General features: G+C 34.4%; 2 long non-coding RNA genes across 3 annotated transcripts in view; one reads left to right on the plus strand and one right to left on the minus strand.

Moving 5' to 3' along the window:
* The window catches only part of LOC145538635 (uncharacterized), a 520,942-nt gene that overhangs the window by 54,709 nt on the left and 443,744 nt on the right, over positions 1 to 22,489 (minus strand). The gene's annotated exons all lie outside the window — the stretch shown is intronic.
* Positions 4,666 to 8,539, plus strand: LOC145538634 (uncharacterized). Its single transcript, XR_014077109.1, has 2 exons — positions 4,666 to 4,805; positions 6,774 to 8,539. It is a non-coding gene; the product is annotated as an uncharacterized LOC145538634 (long non-coding RNA).

Raw genomic sequence — 22,489 nt, forward strand, 5'->3', positions numbered from 1 at the left:
GAATTGATTATATACAGAGTCTGGAGATAAGTATTGGTTGTTATATAAGTGATAACTGCTTAACACATATACATTCATGTTATATATATATATATATATATATATATATATATGTATATATATATATATGTGTGTGTTCTAAAACTGAGGCACATGTGTATGGAATTTGCCTAAGAAGAGCAGAAATTTCTTGAGAATGTACGGATGGCAATTGCAGCAGAATAGCACTGTCACAATGGTTTTACAAACATCTGTCACTGACCTATTGTTAGATTAACCACATCAGAATGACTTAGGGTGATTTTTATAGATTAGAGATTCTTAGATTCTACCAAAAACTCTTCTGCTTTGGTAGGTCTTGAGTGCACGCTAAGTCGCTTCAGTCATGTCCAACTCTTTGCGACCGTATGGACTTGTAGCCTGCCAGGCTCCTCTGTCCAGGGGATTCTCCAGGCAAGAATACTGGAATGGGTTGCCATGTCTTTCTCCAAGGGATCTTCCTGATCCAGGAATTAAACGAGCCTCTCTTATGTCTCTCTCATTGGCAAGCAGCTTCTTTACCACTAGTGCCACCTGGGAAGCCCACAGGTACGCACATTTCTTTTTTTCTTAAATTATTTTCTAAAAGTTCCCTTGGTGATTACAATGAGCCCTCTAATTTGTGAAACATAACAAAGCATTTTTGCAGCTAGGCTGGACCAGGGTGAACCTCAATGGTTTAAACATTTCAGGTGTACTCTCCACTTTAAAGGTTCAGGGAGATATTCTCATCAGGTACAAAGAAGTCAATACCCAAAAGACTGGTTCTTGTTATATAAAGGATATCAGAATGTCAGTATGTTCATTGTCAGTGAGAAGTATAAACATCACATATATGCAAATTACTGCCATAGCAAGATATATGGGAAGCCAATCAACATTTGAAAGTTTGGAGTTAAATATGAAATCAGTAAAACAGAGAATTAGGTAAACTGAATTTTAACATCATAAGCCTAGAATTGTCAGAAGAAAGTTATCTTACATTTATGATAGTTTTGCTAATGGGGTTACAAATATTCAAAATCAATTTGCTAATACCTCCTTCTCCTAGGAAGGGTGAATTTGGGCATTGGCAACATTTGCTTTGTAATTCTCTCTTCATTCACTGCCTCTTTAGGTTATAAGCCAATCTTCGAGTTGACACACATTTTCTTCAGATTTTCCAATACATTCACTTAATACCCATTCTAACCACAAGACTTAGGAGCTAGGGTGTTTCAATGAATGAACTGAATGAATTCAGTTACCTAAGCTCTAGTTCATTATGTCTCAAGTTTATAATTTAATTTTAGGAGGAAATCTGATTTTTCTATATATTTTATAAGAACTCCAAAATAGCACATAGGTAAGGACATAAAGACCTGTTGACACATAAGGTATTTTCTATACCCCTTCAAATACATGTGTGTAGGTATAAATATACTCACTTTCATTTTTTTTTTAATGTAAACAGAGGTTTAGGGAATTGTTAGACTGATGCATTTAAGGGGAAAAAGCATCAGCAGTAAGAATAGGGGGGACTGATTAGTTCATGTAACCACACAAACATATATAGACATTGTAAGATGGGAAATGAACCCTAACTTCAAGAGATAAGCAAGCTTCAGACAGTTTTCCTGTTGCTGGAAGATTAAATTAAGTCTAAATCTAATTAAATGAGATGGTGATGGTATAGAATAATAAAGGATATGTAGACAAAAAGAGAGGTTCTAATGAAAGATACAGAGATGTGAAAGGAATAAAAAGCAGGAAACTGTACTGTAAATGGGTCTTATTTCCCACTGGCTTATTAAGTAAGGCCCAGACTGCCACTGGTCGTCGGTTCTCCTCAGATGCAAAAGCATTAATAGGAATAGAGTGAAACTGTTCTGGCTGAGTTTTCTCACTTGTTCTAAGTGACCAAGTGCAAGATGATTGAGGAAGTATCATTCTTAGCTGATTTGATTTAGCTCTAGTGATCTGGGACTTTGTGATAGAAAATTTCTTAGATCAAATTCTTATAAGTGGGCATGATCCAATCTAGAAATTCAATAAAATATACTTCATTTGTAAGATTGTTACATACCTGGTCATGCCCACATACATCTTTGTCCTTTATTTTCAAGTAATTTTAAATCCCTATTTTCACTACTTCATAGGGTGAAGTGAAGAAGTCCAACTTATGATCTTGGGTTACCAGGAGATTGACTTTCTGTCAACAAAATATATGATATTTTTTGTTGTGCAGTTTCTCTTATTATCTTTCCCTATTTACCCCAGGGATAAAGACCATGGACTGTCCCTTACTGCCTATTTTTCATTCTCTTTGCAAACAGAACATTTTAAGTGTCAAATGAGAACATGGCCACTCAGCTACGCTTTCCACCCTCCCTTGGGTGCCAATATGGCCACAACATTCTAACAGTTATGTTACCTTCTGATCAAAGACATAAAAACTATAAAATATATTCTTATAGTCTTGTAAAAACTGAGAAAATTTGGAATTGGATAGTATATAGCTATTGTGGGATTGTCGTTACTTTTCTCAATTGTGACAATGATATTATAGCTATGGAAGAGAAAGTTCTTATTTTAAGTAGTGATTCACAATGTCTTCTACCTATTTTAAAATTGTTTAAATATACATCCAACACTTTTAGATAGATAAGTTTGAACAAGGACTTGATATTAGATGATATTAAAGAACCAGTGTCAATTTTGTTTTATATAATAAACATTTTTGTACAACCAGACCCCTGAATTCACAGAAGACCAGAGTAGTAATAAAATCATAAAAGAGACTGTTGCATTATCAGAGTTAAAAAAATGTCAGCAGCCACTGAAAATATGGCCAAATATGGTAGAGCAAGTTCTCAATTTAGAACGCAATATGCCAGTTCAAAAGTTAAGACGGTCAAGAGAAGTTGTGACACATGAGGAAGAGAAAATAAATCAAAAGGATGAATTCTCCCTGTATATTAAAAATAAAAAACAAGGATCACTCCTGAGGCATTTCCTTCCATTTAATCTATTTTAAAATCTGCTCTTAATAGAAAATAAGATGTAACTTTTAATGAGAATGATAGTTTTCAGTTCTCTCCCTCCTAATTTGTTAAAATCTCCTGTCAGTCTAGGAAGATCATAGGCCTTATTTCCATGACCAGGTATCTTGTCCAGTATTCAGAATATTAGAGCTTTTAGAAACAGGATCAAAGGTAAAACTAATTTCAGGAAATCTAAATCACACAAAAGTAATATCTTAACCATTGGAGGATACAGAAGTGAAAGCATCTTATGAATGTCTTCAATGACCTTATAAGGGAATATACAACTCTCTGTCTATCAGGTCACTCTCACACAGGGTTATATGTTTCAAGAGGAATAATCAAGTCTGAGAAGCTGTCATTCGCGAGGACATCAATAGCCTCCATGGTGCCAAAATACAAATTTGATTTTTGTAACCACATTTTATTTGACTCCTTAGTGATCCTCAGATCTTCTTATACACTTTTTGTCTCTCGGCACAATTGATGTCATTGGCAACTCCTTATTCCTTCTGTTTCAAGAGACCTTTAAAATTACTGTGAACTTGGCCATGTTCTCTCTCTTCTTTTTATTAATATTTTCTCCCAGTAGTCTTATCCATGCTAAGAATGTGCAATCTATCTTCACTCGGTTTATTCCATATTCCTTTGAACTCTTAAATTCCTTTGAACAGATTAAATATTTTCCACATAATCTTTCCTTAGATTTATGAGACATGTCTGATTTCTTTCTTTTCCTTAATGCCTTCATTAATTCATTAGCCTATCTTGTTAGAGCTTCCAAATTATATTCCATACTTACTTTTCTCCATCCATTTCTATCATCCTATTCCAAATCACTAAAACAATGTCTTGTACCTACTACCACCACAAGTCAGGGCTAGTAAGTTTAAATTATCATGCAACTTTCCAAAACCACACCAAGAACAGTGTCTGATAAAACAAACCATTTTATAACCATCACCCATAGTACATAATTATCAAAATATCCCCACATTTACCTAATATCTCTTTTCCTTTTGTTTTTCATCTTTTGAAAAATCACTAAAAAGCAAACCACAGACTTCTTCTTATTTCACTAATAAAAACTTTGGTATGAGTGTATTTTCACATAACCACCATGCCATTGGTACATTAGCAATAATAATAATTCCTAAACATTGCCTAATATTCAGTTCATATTAACACTTCTTAGCTACCCTAAAATGTCTTTTCAGTGTTGCCTTCTCTGATTCGTCAGAATGCAAACAAGTTCTACACAGTTCACATCATTGAAATATCTCTTACATCTCTTTTATTTTACAACTATTTACTACGTTTTGTCCATTGTTTCACTGGATAAACTAGGATATTATCTCCTCCAGAATTTCTAACATCTATATTGACTGATTTTTCCCCCTCAACATGTGCTTTGCTTATTCCTATAGCTGCTATACTTTTTGAAAGCAGTTAGTTAAATCAAGGGGCTAGGTGATATTCAGGCTCCATTTTATAGACAAAAGTCCCTTTAAGGCGGGGCCTTATACTTCCTGCTGTATGACATCATGGAGTTTATTACATTGTTTATCCCACTTATGCTGCTGCTGCTGCTGCTAAGTCCCTCAGTCATGTCTGACTCTGTGCGACCCCATGGACTGCAGCCTACCAGGCTCCTCTGTCCGTGGGATTTTCCATGCAAGAGTACTGCAGTGGGTTGCCAGTGCCTTCTCCGGACTGAATGCTAAGATAGATCAATTTAATCAGGTGGGTTCATACCTCACCCTACCTTTATTGTTCCCTGTCAAAGTAATATTTGATGTTCTATTTTACTCAATATATCTTCCTGTATCTAATGATAGAGGCATAGGCTATTTGACTAGATGGTCATATATATATTTACAGAGATTAAACCATTTTGCAATCCCACCAGCAAAGTTTGTGAAATGCCTATTTTCTCACATTTTTCCAAAATAATACATAGTCCAGCTTTTGAATTTTTGACTATTTGATACCTGAGAAATAATATCTCAGGATTATTATTTTATATTGTATAATTATTAATAATTAATAACTATGATAATATTGCTAGTTATTAGAGAAATGAAACTCAAAACTACAGCAAGGAATCACCTCACACCAGTCAGAATGGGTGTCATTAAAAAGTCTACAGATAATAAATACTGGAGACGGTGTGGAGAAAAAGAAACTTTCTTACACTATTGGTGTGAATGTAAATTGGTACAGCCACTGGGAAATTCTATGGACAGAAGAGCCTGGCAGGCTATAGTCCAAGGGGTCACAAAAGAGTCTGACATGACTTAATGACTAAACAAAAACTATGGACAATAGTTCAAAGTGTCCTTAAAAGACTAAAAACAGAGTTACCGTATGATCCAGTAATTCCACTCCTGAACATATATCCAGAGGAAACTCTAATTCAAAAAGATACATGCACCCCAATATTCAATGACGCACTATTTAAAACAGCCAGGACCTGGAAGCAACCAAAATGTCTATCAACAGATATATGGACAAAGAAGATGTGGTAGATATACACACACACACACAAAAACACACAATGGAATATTACTCAGCCACAAAAAGAATGAAATAATGGTATTGTCAGCAACATGGATGAACCTAGAGATTATCAATTAAGTGAAGCAAGCCAAAGACAAATATATGATACCACTTATATGTGGAATCTGAAATATGACACAAATAAATTTACCTATGGAACAGAAACAGACTCACAGACATAAAAAACAAACTTATGGTTACCAAAAGAGATGTTGGGGAAGGGAGAGATAAATCAAGTTTGGGATTGACATACATGCACTACTATATATAAACTAGGTAAACAACAAGGACCTACTGCATACCACTTTTTGTGTTCCAACTGCATTGCTTAATGTCTCAAAATCAATGTTACATATCAGTGGCTCTACTATTTTTCCTAGTAGTGTTTCTGACTTTATTAAGGAACCTCTTGTGTTTTCCCATTAACACTGCCTTTGGACTGATATATTAATAAATATTAAATCACATTAAACTAATATCCATCAATCCCTACATTATTGAGACATTTTCTAATCAAAGATGGGTATTCAATAATGTCAAATAGCTCTACGTGTGAATATTATTACATGAATTTCTCCCCAATATGGTGGAAATATTTTTCAGTATTTAGTCACCCTTGAATTTCTGCCCAAATCATTTTATTCACAGTATGATATTTTTATTGCCAACTGGATTTTATTTGCTAATATATTAAGATTTATCAGAATAAAGGTGAGGTAGTAATTTTCTTCTGTTTCTACATGCAATCTCTCTGAGTCTTGTTTAATTTTATATACATTTAATGAAAATAATTTATAAGTTTCCTTATTTTGGATACCCTGGACAGTTTAATTAACAATTAGAATTTGAAATGTGGTATTTTCTGATCTTTAAGTTTTATATTACCATACATGCTCATCTGAGCCTAATGGATTTATGAGAGGGCTATTTTATAAATTTCTGTACATTTTCTAAAATAGAAACTGTCTTTTAAAAATTTCTATCTCTTTAGGAAATTGTATTTTCATAAAGCTACTCATTTCATCTGGATTTTCAAGTTTATTGACAACGAATTTAAGAATGTACTCTCATAATTCTTTGAAAATTTCTCTGTTATGAGGGTTATATTTAGTAATATTTCTTTTGTATATTTGTACTTTCTCCTATACACAGGCCCATGCATTACGAATCACCACAAAAATGATTATATAGACTGTTTGAATCTTAGCATTTTCTCTGTGCAATATCAATTCCTCCTTTACCTACTTGGCCTGTATTCCCCTGTACTGGAAATCAGCAAACACCCTAAAAAATAAATATGGGGAGAAATATTGGTTTATCTCAGGGCTTTGCCCTTTAATCTGGGATCATGTCCAGTGAAGTCACTGTGGCTTTCGTACTCTGTGATGTTTTCAAATGATCATTGATGCAGTGGTAGTTGCTGTATATTGTCACCCTGCTTATTTAACTTATATGCAGAGTACATCATGTGAAATGCCAGACTGGATGAAGCACAAACTGGAATCAAGATTGCCAGGAGAAATATCAATCACCTCAGATATGCAGATGACACCACCGTTATGGCAGAAAACGAAGAAGAACTAAAGAGTCTCTTGATGAAAGCGAAAGAGGAGAGTAAAAAAGTTGGCTTAAAGCTCAACATTCAGAAAACTGAGATCATGGCATCTGGTCCCATCACTTCATGGCAAATAGATGGGGAAACAGTGGAAACACTGACAGACTTGATTCTCTGATGCTCCAAAATCACTGCAGATGGTGACTGCAGCCATGAAATTAAAAGAGGTTTGCTCCTTGGAAGAAAAGCTATGACCAACCCAGACAGCATTTTGAAAAGCAGAGACATTATTTTGCCAATAAAAGTCCATCTAGTCAAAGCTATTATTTTTCCAGTAGTCATGCATGGATGTAAGAGTTGGACTATAAAGAAAGCTGAGCTCTGAAGAATTGATGCTTTTGAACTGTGGTGTTGGAGAAGATTCTTGAGAGTCCCTTGGCCTGCAAGGAGATCCAACCAGTCAATTCTAAAGGAAATCAGTCCTGAATATTCATTGGAAGGACTGATGCTGAAGCTGAAACTCCAATACTTTGGCCACCTGATGTGAAGAGCTGACTTATTTGCAAAGACCCAGATGCTGGGAAAGATTGAAGGCAGGAGGAGAAGGGGACAACAGAGGATGAGATGGTTGGATGGCATCACCAACTCAATGGACATGAGTTTGAGTAAGCTCTGGGAGTTGGTGATGGACAGGGAAGCCTGGCGTGCTGCCATCCATGGGGTCTCAAAGAGTTGGACGTGGCTGAGTGATTGAACTGAACTGAACTGAGTGTTCCATCAGGTTTTACAATTGTAGGATTAGTTTGATACAAACCACAATATTCATACGTTTCAGTTCAGTTCAGTTATGTTCTTGCAATTATTATTCACAAGCAATTCTCAAAATGGAAATCAGAGCATATTAGTTTCCTACCTTTAATTTTCCAACAACTGTCATTTGCATTTGAATTTAAATTTCTTACTAATTCCATAAGCTGGGGCTCATTTCACTTTCCTATGCTCTGGTATTCATGTATGTTTCTCAAACACTCAAGCATATTTTTTTTGGAGTTCCTGCCCTTCTTATTTTCTCCTCTTGAAACTCTTTAGCACAATATCTTTTTAATGTTAGCTCTATCTCATTTTTCATACCTTAGCTCAAAGGTCATAGCTGACTACATTCTAGTCACTTTCCAGCATACGGCCATGTTTTATTTTTTTTGCTATCATTATAACTTGCAAATTACTTTTGTTTGCTCACTGTTTTATTATCCATCTTATGAGAGTAAGGAACTTGACTGCTTTGTTCTGTAATGTGGTTTAAGGTCTTGTAGAGTACTTGGCAAATAACAGGAACATAATAAAGTTTTGCGAAATGAATAAATGACCATTACATTATCACTATTTTTAATATAAATAAATAATATCTATAAAATTTTGAGCCCCTTAAACATATTATAATAATAAATAAATATTAAGTCTAAAAAAGCTTTAAACACAACATTTAGGGTCTGATTAGCTGTATTCAATTAGTAGAGATTTGGTCAAACAGTTTAACTTTTCATGAGATTCTATTGTTTTCAGCTATAAAATGGGAAGGGTAATTAGAACACCTAAAATTCACCTTATAGTTTGAATATGTCATGATTTATTTTCTGACTTATCGCAGTATACTTTGTATTTAACATTTTAATTTATAGTATAATCTAGTTCATTTTAAAAAAGTTATCAGTACTGCCATATGGCTTAGGAATTTGACTCTTGGGTATATATTAAAAAAACACTAATTCCAAAAATATATGCACTAATGTTCATAGCAGCTTTGTTTATAATTGCCAAGATATGGAAGTAATTTAAGTAGCCATTAACAGATGAGTGGATGAAGGTGTATTCCATTGCATGTATGTATGAATACAAGTCAGTCATAAAAAAAAAAACTATGAAATAATACAATTTACATCAACATAGATGAACTTGGAGGGCATTATGCTAAGTGAACTAAGACAGACAGATAAAGACAAATACCATATGATATAAATTATATGTGGAATCTAAAAAAAAAAAACCCCAACAAACTAGTGAATATAATAAAAAAGAAGCAGAACCACAGATATAGAAAACAAACCAGTAAAAAGGGAAGGACAATATGGTGGTGAGGAAAGGGAGGTACAAACTATTAGGTGTAAGACAGGCTACAAGGCTATGTTGTACAAATGGGAAACATAGCCAATATTTTGTAATAACTGTTAGAGGAGGGTAACCTTTAAAACTTGTATAAAAATTCATCAGTGCATTTGTTAGTTTAGGGATTTTACTAACTATAAATATTTCAAGGAAATTATCTTCTATTTTCATCTCAAATATTTTTATTTAATAATTTTAAAATCTGTTACAATAAATAATATTTTGAACAAATATCATGATCAAAAGATAAAATCAATATATATATGTCATAGAAGAGAATATTAGTAATATTAAACTTTTCTGGATGGTTTCTACTCTGTATATTGAATTTGTTGTGTTTTTACATGAATAATGGAATATAATAAAATTGATGACACAATTCTTTTGTTAGAGCAGTTATGAGATGAAAAGACAAAATCTACAAGAAAAAGTTATTAAAAAACAACACATCTCTAATAATAAAAAGATGAAGTTTGTCTTACCATTTACATTTGTCTCTAGTGTTATGAATATTAGATCATATTTTAAGACTCATTCATAGTTTCATAGAATGGTCCAATTTTGATAAGCTCTGGTAGTGCTACTATAAATATAAAAAGATTTATGAATTAATTTTCATATTTAAATTACAAAGTCTTCCAGTACAACTGACGTTTCAGCTTCAGAGTTAAACTGGATATGTCTTTAGCATTCAAGACACTAACATATTTTAGAACATAGATTAATGTGAAATGTCTTCATCTCTAGGAAAGTACAATAAAACTACCTTGCAAATCGGCCTTCTGGGTATATTATAAAAGAATGAAAGCTTTCCTTTTTAGCCATTAAAAAAGTGATATAATTTAAGCTTCTCTCTTCAAATTTTATCATTCCCTTATATCACATAGATTATTTCACAAGAGCAATAAAATTTAATAAATTGAAAATATTACATATATAGTATAATTAAACCATTAAATTCTATTAAAGTGTTACATATTTGAAAAATAACATTAACCACTCTATTTAAGTTTTAAGTGTATAATAACAATTAGAAACTTATGCAAAGATTAAATCCAAATAATTCCTTGATAATTTAATATGTCACTGTTTTGCCAATGATTATTTTCAGACACATTAGGAATTCATGGCCATATTTTATGTTCAGTAAACTTTTTTTAAAAATGAAAATATCTTTATTGTTTCCTATGATTATAAAAATTTTCATAAAAAGTCAAATTAGAATAAATCAGAAAATAGAAATTTTTCCAGTCCTAATCTCCAGGGACAGGGGGATCCCTCCTTCTGACATTTGGAACAAATGTCAGACAAACAAACAAATCTTGTTTTTGCTGATTGCAGACATAAAATCCCTCAGCAGAGATGAGATGACTATCAGTTGCAACTAGTTTAAAGTAAAATTACACAATGAAAAAGAGGAATATATTGAAAGTTTCTATAAACTATAGTGGAATAGGAAGTGTCCAGACCAGTGTTCATAAGTAGGTAAGCGATGATGTTATTGTGCCACCAAAGAAAAATCCTATTATATCAAAGAGAAGTAAGGTATGAAGTGACCCAACTGAAATCTTACTGCCCATACAAATTATATGATTTGAGGATATATATCCAAATTGGGTTTTTCTCTGGCCAAAATGAAGCAGTACCTTATCTAGTTGATTAGTTTGGCTTGGAGGTTAACTTTCACAAAGAGCTTGCTTAGTACAGAGCCCAGCTGAAGCTTTCAGGTAACTCCTCTAAATCAAAATGAAGAGGGGCTAAGGGACAGTTGGATTGAGTTTGGAACTAGCAGATGCAAGCTATCATAGACAAAATGGATAAACAAAAGGTCCTGCTGTATAGCATAGGGAATAATACTCAATATCCTGTAATAATAAACCATAATGGAAAAGAAAAAAGTTAACTAAAAATTCAGGCTCCTCTGGGATTTTCCAGGCAAAAACATGGGAACAAAAAAAACTTGGGAACAAAAACATGGCAAAAACTTCCTTCTCCAGGGGATCTTTCCGATCCAGAGATCAAACCTGGTCTCCTGATTTGTGGATTCTTTACCAGTGAGCCACCAGGGAAGTCCTATATATATACACTCCCAAATATATTTGTTCTTCTGCTCATTCTTATCTCATTGCTATGCCCTTTTATTTACTCAAAAGCATAATTGTCAAAACAATAAACTGTGATATAAATGATTGACATTTATCACTGAACCCTCCTGGCATGCAGATATGTAGTTTTCTTTCTCTGCCTCATCCCTGTATATAAGAGCTGTTTCAAATCTGGTGGATGATCAGAATCACCTGAAGATCTTTTTTAAAAGAATTTCAGATAACTGGGTCCCATTTTAGACCTTCTGAATCAGTTTTCCAGGCATGGCCTATGAAACTGTACAAAAATATAATTAAAATGTACAGATGATCTCATTATTCAGATATATTTGAAGTCATTGCATAAAAAGTCAAAGGTATGAATAATCCCTGTGCCTCAATTCTAAAGTCTATGGTTGAGGGTGGGGGTTTGCCACAAAGAAGCAATTTTCCAGTACCAGCAGTGTTTTCCATGGTTCAACTCAATTTTGACACACTCTACCTGGATATAGCCTTGAATCCCATAGGTTAAGGCCTCAGTCCCACAAGACCACCCTCACTCCCAATAGTTCTAGAGACTCCCCTCCTTGAATTTGTTAATCTGCTAGAGCAGCTCACAGAACTCAGGAAAATATTTTACTTACTAAATTACCAGTTTATTATAAAAGGACATAACTCATCAGAAATAGCCAGATGGAAGAGATGTACAGAGCAAGCGGTGTGGAAAGAAAGACATGGAGCTTCCCTGCCCTATTCAAATGTACCACTTTCCCCAAGTCTCCACATGTTCAGCAGTCCAGAAGCTCTCCCATCCCTTTGCTTTGAGGATTTTCACAGCAGCTTCATTACATAGGCATGATTGCTTAAGTCATTGTTCACTTGTTGTCAACCCAATCTACAGCCCATATCACATCCCTAAGTCCCCAGAGGTCACAGGAGAAGGCAGAGGGGGAGAGGGGATTCAACCTTCTCATCACAGGCTTGGGTCTCTCGGGTCTCTGTACCCCCATCCTTAGGTACAGCCCAAAAGCCGCATTATTAATAAAACAAAAAGACAACTTTGTGGCTCTCATTCTTTGGAAATTCCAAGGATTTTAGGAGCTCTATGCCAGGAAAAGTGGACTAAGATGAAATGTGTATTTTATCCTTTCCATTGAATTGCATATATATATATATATATATATATAAAATAGGTGCGCAATTCAATGGAAAGGATAATTTTTTCATAATGTTGCATGCTTTCAAAAGATAACTGAAAATTACTATTTTCCAGCTTATAACTGTAACAAAGCTTTAAAAAGAAACAAAACAACCTGAGATAGAAAAAATTAAACTGACAAAGAGACAGTAAATAACTAACAACTTGTCTATTTTTTGTGTAACTTATTTACTGCTATGATTTCATACAAATAAAAACATCATCATCTTTCCAGAGGCATAACACTGTATAATTATTAATGCCCAAAATATAACAACAAAATAGAAGAATTGTAGCATGATAGAACTGTATTTAGTAGATAGAATTGGTCACCTATGGACATGGACACAAATGATAATTTATGAACAATCATGTAAAATGAACTGAAGTCACTAAATGTTAAAATTGCTCTAGTGTTTGAATCATAACTTATATTAGCTTTCATCCTTTGATATTGAGGTGACTTTTCTCCTGTATAATAATAAGATTATATTAATTGTGCTGACTTCATTTGGAGAAGTGAGTACAGTAGATTGCAAGCAAATTTGAATATAGATATTTTTACTTCCAACATGGACACTTACCTTTTAAAAAATTATCTTCAATGATCAGTGTGAAATAGCTGTTACTATTTTCAGAGCAAAAATAAAATCTACAAAGAAATATTTTAATAGTTTGATCATACATTTTATAGAGGTAGTTACTATATGCCATCTTTTACTGTTTATGTTAACTTAATTCCCTTTAAATATTTCTCTTCCACATCTCATTTTATTGTACCATCATTTATGGATGATATTTTTATTCTTGCTGGCATTTTAACCTTTTTTAATGGAGAAAAATCCACATATATATGAATGCAGATAAATATACTAACAATGCAGTTTATGTTCTTACAAATAATGCAACATTTTTTCATTACATTTTGAGAGAAATACACTGTCATTATTTAATTTGATAAATAAAGTGAAGTTGCTTTATATCATAATGATTATATAACACTGCTTAACACTAAATATGTGACATTAGAAAAGCAAATGACAAAATGTAAATTATTAAATGTTCATAAATGTTAAAAATAAACAATAAAAATTAATTTTGTGTACAAATCTTTTACATTCTGAATTCAGTTCTCTCAACAAATAAATCTAAGATCCAAATTCATAAATTTTCTCTGGCAATAAAAGTTGTTTCTGTAAGAACATGGAGTTTAGGATAATTTCTAGTGTTTTCTTTTTCTTAAGCTACTAAGGACAAGAAATGTTTTCACTACCTATTGGGACATCAAAACACAACTCACAGTATGTTATTATGGAAAAGTATTGAGTAGAAATTGGGCACAGAATTGAGATGAATTCATTGAGATAAAATGTGTTCTCTTCAGCTCTGTTTTTATTTTTTGTTTTACTTTTTGATTGATTCATGTTAGTACAGAAAGTACAGACGACATTGTCTCATTTCATCTAGCTTCATTCCAGAGCAGAAAATATCATTTGAACAGAAAAATTCTCTAAAGGTTTACCTAGTTTATCCTCTTGTGGAGGAGTGACGCTCAGAATTGGACAGTGTAAAGCTTGAGCTGTTTTGGTTTTTTTCTAATTCAGGGTTACTCAGGCAAAGGACTATAAAATACATAGTATAGAAGTTAAAATAGGACAGCCCACATTGGCCTTTTGTAAGCCATATATATTTATTGAAGTGTTATGTAGCATATGAAAATATCATATAACAACTTTTATTTGGCTCATGCAACATTTCATCAGAAGGACTGGGTTCATCAGTGATCAATCAGTGCCTAAGTGATCTCACAATGATAGCCATGATCTCGCAGTGATAGCCATGATCTTGCAATACAGCCATCTCACTATGAGGTTTCAGGGTTTGTGGAGGCAGAGGTGAGAGGAGTCAGGAATTGAGCGCTGGTAACTACGTCGCTCAGGAAATCCAACACCATGTTTTAGAGGCAGAACTAGTCATATGTATATTACTATTATCAAAGGGGTAGAGAAAAGTAATTTTCCAGGTAACTGGAAGTATAGGAGAACCAGATATTGTGCCTATGGTAAGTTGTACCATAACATTTGAACAGAAATATTTATTTCAGTAACATGCAGTAAACAGTTTATATCCATTTTTTATTTTTTTCTCTCTGTTAGTAATACTTGTATGTGTATATTGAAATGGAAGGTCATGTTCTTAAAATAGCGTGTAGCTAAGACAAGACTGTGGATCACAACAAACTGGAAAATTCTTCAAGAGATGGGAATACCAGACCACCTGAACTGCCTCTTGAGAAATCTGTATGCAGGTCAAGAAGCAACAGTAGGAACTGGACATGGAACTACACACTGGCTCCAAATCAGGAAAGGAGTACATCAAGACTGTATATTGTCACCCTACTTATTAACTTACATGCAGAGTACATCATGAGAAAAGCTGGGCTGGATGAAGCACAAGTTGGAATCAAGGTTGCCATGAGAAATATCAATAACCTCAGATATGCAGATGACAGCACCCTTATGGCAGAAAGTGAAGAAGAACTAAAGCCTCTTGATGAAAGTGAAAGATGAGAGTGAAAAAGTTGGCTTAAAACTCAACATTCAGAAAATTAAGATCATGGCATCTGGTCCCGTCACTGCATGGCAAATAAATCGGGAAACAATGGAAACAGTGACAGACTTTATTTTGGGGGGCTCCAAATCACTGCAGATGGTGACTGCAGCCATGAAATTAAAAGAGGTTTGCTCCTTGGAAGAAAAGCTATGACCAACCCAGGCAGCCTATTAAAAAGCAGAGACACTACTTTGCCAACAAAAGTCTGTCTAGTCAAAGCTATGGTTTTTCCAGTAGTCATGTATGGATGTGAGAGTTGGACTATAAAGAAAGCTGAGCGCTGAAGAATTGATGCTTTTGAACTGTGGTGTTGGAGAAGACTCTGGAGAGTCCCTTGGACTGCAAGGAGATCAAACCAGTCAATCCTAAAGGAAATCAGTCCTGAATGTTCATTGGAAGGACTGATGCTGAAGCTGAAGCTCCAATACTTTCACCACCTGGTGCGAAGAACTGACTCATTTGAAAAGACCCTGATGCTGGGAAAGATTGAAGGCAGGAGGACAGGGGACAACAGAGGATGAGATGGTTGGATGGCATCACCTACTCTATGGATGTGTGTTTGAGTAAACTCTGGAAGTTGGTGATGGACAAGGAAGCCTGGCGTGCTGCAGTCCATGGCGTCACAAAGAATCAGACATGACTGAATGACTGAACTGAACTGAAGACAAGACAAAGGTTTCAATCTAACTTTATATCAGAAATAATTTTATTTATAGCTTTTAATTATAACATATTTGTGAACATTTCAAGATGATTCAGAACTTGCAATAAGGTGCATTTCCCCTCCATTACCTGACATCAATTTCAAATTATAGTTACTGTCAGAAGTTGAAAATGAAGTGGGAAGATACTATCAAGATGGTTTGTTGTATCAAGGATAGGCTTTGGATTACACAGATTTGGGGCATTACATTTATTTTTCAGCCAGTTAGCCATGCAACAGTTACTAAAAAGTTCATAAAATTCAGTTTCAAAATTGGTAAAATTGGGGCGAGATAGCCTCTTTCAAGTATTGTCTTGAGATTTAAAGGTATATATCAAAAATGCAGAATATAGTACCTGACACACAATGTTTCAAAGTGTTATTATTAATATTTTTATGATATCAAAATTTAATACTCTTTTAATTCTTATATTTTAGTGAATGGCTTTATAATTATTCTTTCAGCTGAAAGAATCATTTATGTGGTGGGGTGTCTAGAGAAAATTTTTATAATGTGAACCACCCAATAAGCAGTCAGTGAATGTCTATGGTACTCTACACTGACTAATAATACCATTAAGTACAAAAGAATTACTAATCAAGTTATTTCCGTATTTGGGGGTGTGGTTAAGATTCCAAGGAGATTAAGTCATTTCTGAGACAAAGTTTCAGAACATCTGAAGGATAACTTTTTGTAAAATATTTTTTTATTATCCTCCCCCTACCTTCCTCATCAGCCAAATTTCTACTCCCAGGACCACATTTCAAAGGCTAAAGCAAACATATCAGTGCCTCAGATCACCAAGGCAAATTCTGCATTTGCTGCAGGATCGAGGCACATTACTATGTTGAGCACATTCCTAAAAAAATTAACTATCAAGGTAATTATCTCCAAGTTCATAACTAAGGGCAGGAGACTAATTGACAACTAAATTTGTAATACAAGTAACCATATATGTTGCCTTTCATGTAAAAGTATTATTAAAGGGAAAGACAGTGGGAATTATGTCTACTTGTAGTATAAATAAATCAATATTATATAGTAGACATTAATGATCAATATTATGATAGACAATAGGAAGAGTTATGGAACATAAAAGGAAAACGTGCAAATCTAGGGCCCTCTCCTGTAAATCTGGAGAAGGCAATGGCAACCCACTCCAGTACTCTCTCCTGGAAAACCCCATGGACCGAGGAGCCTGGTGGGCTGCTGTCTATGGGGTCGCACAGATTTGGACACGACTGACGCAACTTAGCAGCAGCAGCAGCTTCTGTAAATCTACCTCCGTTCCTTTAAATACTTTCCTAACCTGCATTTCAGTTACCACCTTGAAGTTATATGCTTTTATTTTCCTTTTGAAGGATGAAATTGCTTCTATAGACCATGTTAAATGCCATCAATTTTAAGAATAAACATTAAAATATATTTTGAGTATGAAATATAATTGAATCATAAATTATACATACACAAAATACATACAAGCAATAATTTTTTACAACCTAGTAGCAGGATTGTAACACTGTCATTTTAAATAAGTAGCTAACAATAGTTTCATACTGGTATCTATATAACAAGGGGAAAATTATTTTCATCTAATACATGAATTTACTTGTACTAACTGCTTTGGGAAGCTTGATTTAAAACTTTATTTTATGACCACTGCTTCCTGTGTTGTTTAACTGCACCCAGTAACCAGAAGTTGTCATATCTTTAGATGGGATGATGGCCGTCTATTTTGAATTTTCTTCAAATATGTTCTAATTTTCTTTTTTTTAACAGAAAAAAATCAAACAAAGTTTAATAACATGTATACATGGAAGAGGCCTTCTAAGATATTATTACCTCAATAATTGTTTCTTAGAACATCAGCATCTGGCCATAATATATCAATCAAATGTTTCACTCACATTTATAAAAAATAGAAATTAATATAAAATATGTTAAAATATCATTAAAACGAACACACTATCCAAGGCAACATATAGATTCAGTGCAACTCTTATCAAATTACCAATGGCATATTTCACAAATTAAACAAATAATTTTAAAATTTGTATGGAAACACAAAAGACCCCAAATAGCCAAAATAATCTTGAGGAAGCATAAATTTGGAAGAATCAGGGTTCTTGATTTCAGACTACATTATAGAGCTATAGTCTTCAAAACAATACGGTACTAGCAGAAAAACAAACACATAGCTCAATGGAATAGGATACAGAATGCAAAAATAAACCCACACATTTATGGTCAATTAATTTATAACAAAGAAAGCAAGAATATACAATGGAGAAAATGCAGTCTAAGTTGTTCTGGGAAAACTGGATGGCAACATGTAAAAAATGAATTTAAAATATTCTCTAACACCATATACAAAGGTAAACTCAAAATGGATTAAATGTAATACTGGGCACTATAAAACTCTTAGAGAAAAACATAGCCAGTACACTCTTTGACATAAATAGCAGTAATATTTTTGGATATATCTCGTAAAGGAAATGAAAGCAAAAAAAAAAAAAAAACAAATGTAACCTAACTAAATGTAAAAGCTTTTGCACAGCAAAGGAAACCATCAATGAAACAAAGAGACAACCTACAGAATGGGAGAAAATATTTGAAAATGACTTGACAGATAAGGGATTAATGTCTATCATATAAAAAACTGTTCACAGAAATCAACATCAAAAAAAGCCTGATTAAAATATTGGCAGAACTGAATAGACATTTTTCCAAAGAAGCCATACAGATGGCCAACAGGAACATGAAAAGAGCTCAACATCACTAATTATCAGGGAAATGCAAATCAAAACCACAACGAGATATCACCTCACACCTGTCAGGATGTCTGTCACCAAAAAGAATGCAAATAACAAAAGTTGTCAAGGATATTGAAAAAAAGGGGCCCTTTCTACACTGTTGGTAGGAATGTAAATTGATGCAGCCACTATGGAAAATGGTATGGAGAGTTCTCAAAAAACTAAAAACAGAACTACTATATGACCAAGAAAATCTACTCTTGGGTACTTGTCTGAAAAAAACAAAAACAGTAATTCAAAAAAATATAGGCACCCCCATTGTTCATAGTATTATTTGTAGTTGCCAAGATATGGAGGCAACATTAGTGTTCATCAACAGTTAAATGTATAAAGAAGATACGGCATACTCACACAAACATATCCATATATGTATGTATATACATGCACAGTGAAATACTACTCAGCCATAAAAAAGATGAATTTTTTTTTCCTTTTGCAGCAATATGGATGAACTTGGAGGACATTGTGCTTAGTGAAATAAGTCAGAAGGAGAAAGACGAATTACTATATGATATCAATGTGGATTCTAAAAATACAATAGACTAGTGAATATAAAATTTTTTAAAAGCAGACACAGATATAGAAAACAAACTAGTGGTTACCAGTGGGGAGAGCAGGAGGAGAAATATAGGAGTGGGGAAATGGGCCATACAAGTTATTGAGTGTAAGATTGATAGCTAATAATTTTTAATAACTATAAATGAAAAGTAACTTTTAAAATCTGCAGAAAAATTTAAAAAGAAAAAAGAACAGAAATCAATCCAGCATAGCATAATACTAAGATCATTCCATATCCTTTAATTTTAATAAGAATTTGTAGAATTTTATAGCTTGCAGGCAATTTAGAGATCTACTAATTCAAATGTTCCCTTGGATAAAGAGAAAAATAACGTCCCAAAAGATTTGACCAGCTGTCCAAGGTCAAAGAATACATAATACAGGCACTCTGTGTTAAACTGGGTATTTTGATTGCTGGTTTAGATATCTATTTAATTTTATAATTTCTCTAATTATAAAAGTACAAGAATATAATAACAACACCTACAAAACCATTTTCAAGGAAATTAACAGCGCTTATTCAAACATAAGTTTTGATAATATTAGTCTGAAAACTAAAGAAAAAGTAAAATGTTCTAGTTATATCTTGCCATTAAAATCTCTTTATTGATAGAAAGAGAATCGGGGCATTTGAATTGCTATCACTACAATGCAATGTACTAAGATGGAGGGATGACTGGGCATGAGGGGGAGGGCATCAGTTATAATCATTAGGTATACCCTCTCTCCATGTTAAGTTAGCCCATGGCAAGAGTTTGCTTGATTCCTGGAGAAGCTCTGCTTGCAGAAACAAAAATCAGTGTTTGGGACAAAGTAGAAATATGGAGGAGAAAAAGTGAACTTATTGATGTCTAAATAGATTGGGAAGTCTTGGTAAAGTGAACCATATGATTATTTTCACAAGGGCTCAGTGTGATTGTGACGGTGGTTTTTATAAAACCACATCAATATATTAGCTTGATTCAGAATTTTACTATGCTCTTGCAAATGAATCTGAATTTAACTCAGATGACCATTATATCTACTCCTGTGGGCAAGAATCCCTTAGAAGAAATGGAGTAGCCATCACGGTCAACAAAAGAGTCCGAAATGCAATACAATACTTGGATGCAATCTCAAAAACGACAGAATGATCTCTGTTCATTTCCAAGGCAAACCATTCAATATAACAGTAATCCAAGTCTATGCCCTGACGAGTAATGCTGAAGAAGCTGAACTTGAACGGTTCTATGAAGACCTACAAGACATTTTAGAACTAACACCCAAAAAAGATGTCCTTTTCATTATAGGGGACTGGAATGCAAAAGTAGGAAGTCAGGAAACACCTGGCATAACAGGCAAATTTGGCCTTGGAGTACAGAATGAAGCAGGGCAAAGGCTAGTAGAGTTTTGCCAAGAGAATGCACAGTCATAGCAAACACCCTCTTCCAACAACACAAGAGAAGACTCTACACATGGACATCACCAGATGGTCAACACCGAAATCAGATTGATTATATACTTTGCAGCCAAAGATGGAGAAGCTCTATACAGTCAGCAAAAACAAGACCGGGAGCAGACTGTGGCTCAGATCATGAACTGCTTAATGCCAAATTCAGACTTAAATTGAAGAAAGTAGGGAAAACCACTAGACCATTCAGGTATGACCTAAATCAAATCCCTTATGATTATACAGTGGAAGTGACAAATAGATTTAAGGGACTAGATCTGATAGACAGAGTGCCTGATGAACTATGGACAGAGGTTCGTGACATTGTACAGGAGACAGGGATCAAGACAATCCCCATGGAAAAGAAATGCAAAAAAGCTAAATGGCTGTCTGAAGAGGCCTTTCAAATAGCTGGGAAAAGAAGAGAAGCGAAAAGCAAAGGAGAAAAGGAAAGATATTCCCATCTGAATGCAGAGTTCCAAAGAATAGCAAGGAGAGATAAGAAAGCTTTCCTTAGTGATCAATGCAAAGAAATAGAGGAAAACAACAGATTGGGAAAGACTAGAGATCTCTTCAAGAAAATTAGAGATACCAAGGGAACATTTCATGCAAAGATGGGCTCGATAAAGGACAGAAATGGTATGGACCTAACAGAAGGTGAAGATATTAAGAAGAAGTGGCAAGAATACACAGAAGAACTGTACAAAAAAGATCTTCATGACCCAGATAATCACGATGGTGTGATCACTCACCTGGAGCCAGACATCCTGGAATATGAAGTCAAGTGGACCTTAGAAAGCATCACTACAAACAAAGCTACTGGAGGTGATGGAATTCCAGTTGAGCTATTTCAAATCCTGAGAGATGATGCTGTGAAAGTGCTGCACTCGATATGCCAGCAAATTTGGAAAACTCAGCAGTGGCCACAGGACTGGAAAAGGTCAGTTTTGATTCCAATCCCAAAGAAAGGCAATGCCAAAGAATGCTCAAACTACTGCACAGTTGCACTCATCTCACACGCTAGTAAAGTAATGCTCAGAATTCTTCAAGCCAGGCTTCAGCAATACGTGAACCGTGAACTTCCAGATGATCAAGCTGGTTTTAGAAAAGCCAGAGGAACCAGAGATCAAATTCCCAACATCCGCTGGATCATCGAAAAAGCAAGAGAGTTCCAGAAAAACATCTATTTCTGCTTTATTGACTATGCCAAAGCCTTTGACTGTGTGGATCACAATAAACTGGAAAATTCTGAAAGAAATGGGAATACCAGACCATCTGATCTGTCTCTTGAGAAACCTATATGCAGGTCAGGAAGCAACAGTTAGAACTGGATATGGAACAACAGACTGGTTCCAAATAGGAAAAGGAGTATGTCAAGGCTGTACATTGTCACCCTGCTTATTTAACTTATATGCAGAGTACATCAAGAGAAATGCTGGGCTGGAAGAAACACAAGCTGGAATCAAGATTGCCGGGAGAAATATCAATAACCTCAGATATGCAGATGACACCACCCTTATGGCAGAAAGTGAAGAAGAACTAAGGAGCCCCTTGATAAAAGTGAAAGAAGAGAGTGAAAAAGTTGGCTTAAAGCTCCACATTCAGAAAACTAAGATCATGGCATCCGGTCCCATCACTTCATGGGAAATAGATGGGGAAACAGTGGAAACAGTGTCAGACTTTATTTTGGGGGGCTCCAAAATCACTGCTGATGGTGATTGCAGCCATGAAATTAAAAGACGCCTACTCCT

Source organism: Giraffa tippelskirchi, chromosome 2, assembly GCF_054371585.1.
Source record: "Giraffa tippelskirchi isolate mGirTip1 chromosome 2, T2T-mGirTip1v1.2.pri, whole genome shotgun sequence".
Taxonomy (NCBI): domain Eukaryota; kingdom Metazoa; phylum Chordata; class Mammalia; order Artiodactyla; family Giraffidae; genus Giraffa; species Giraffa tippelskirchi.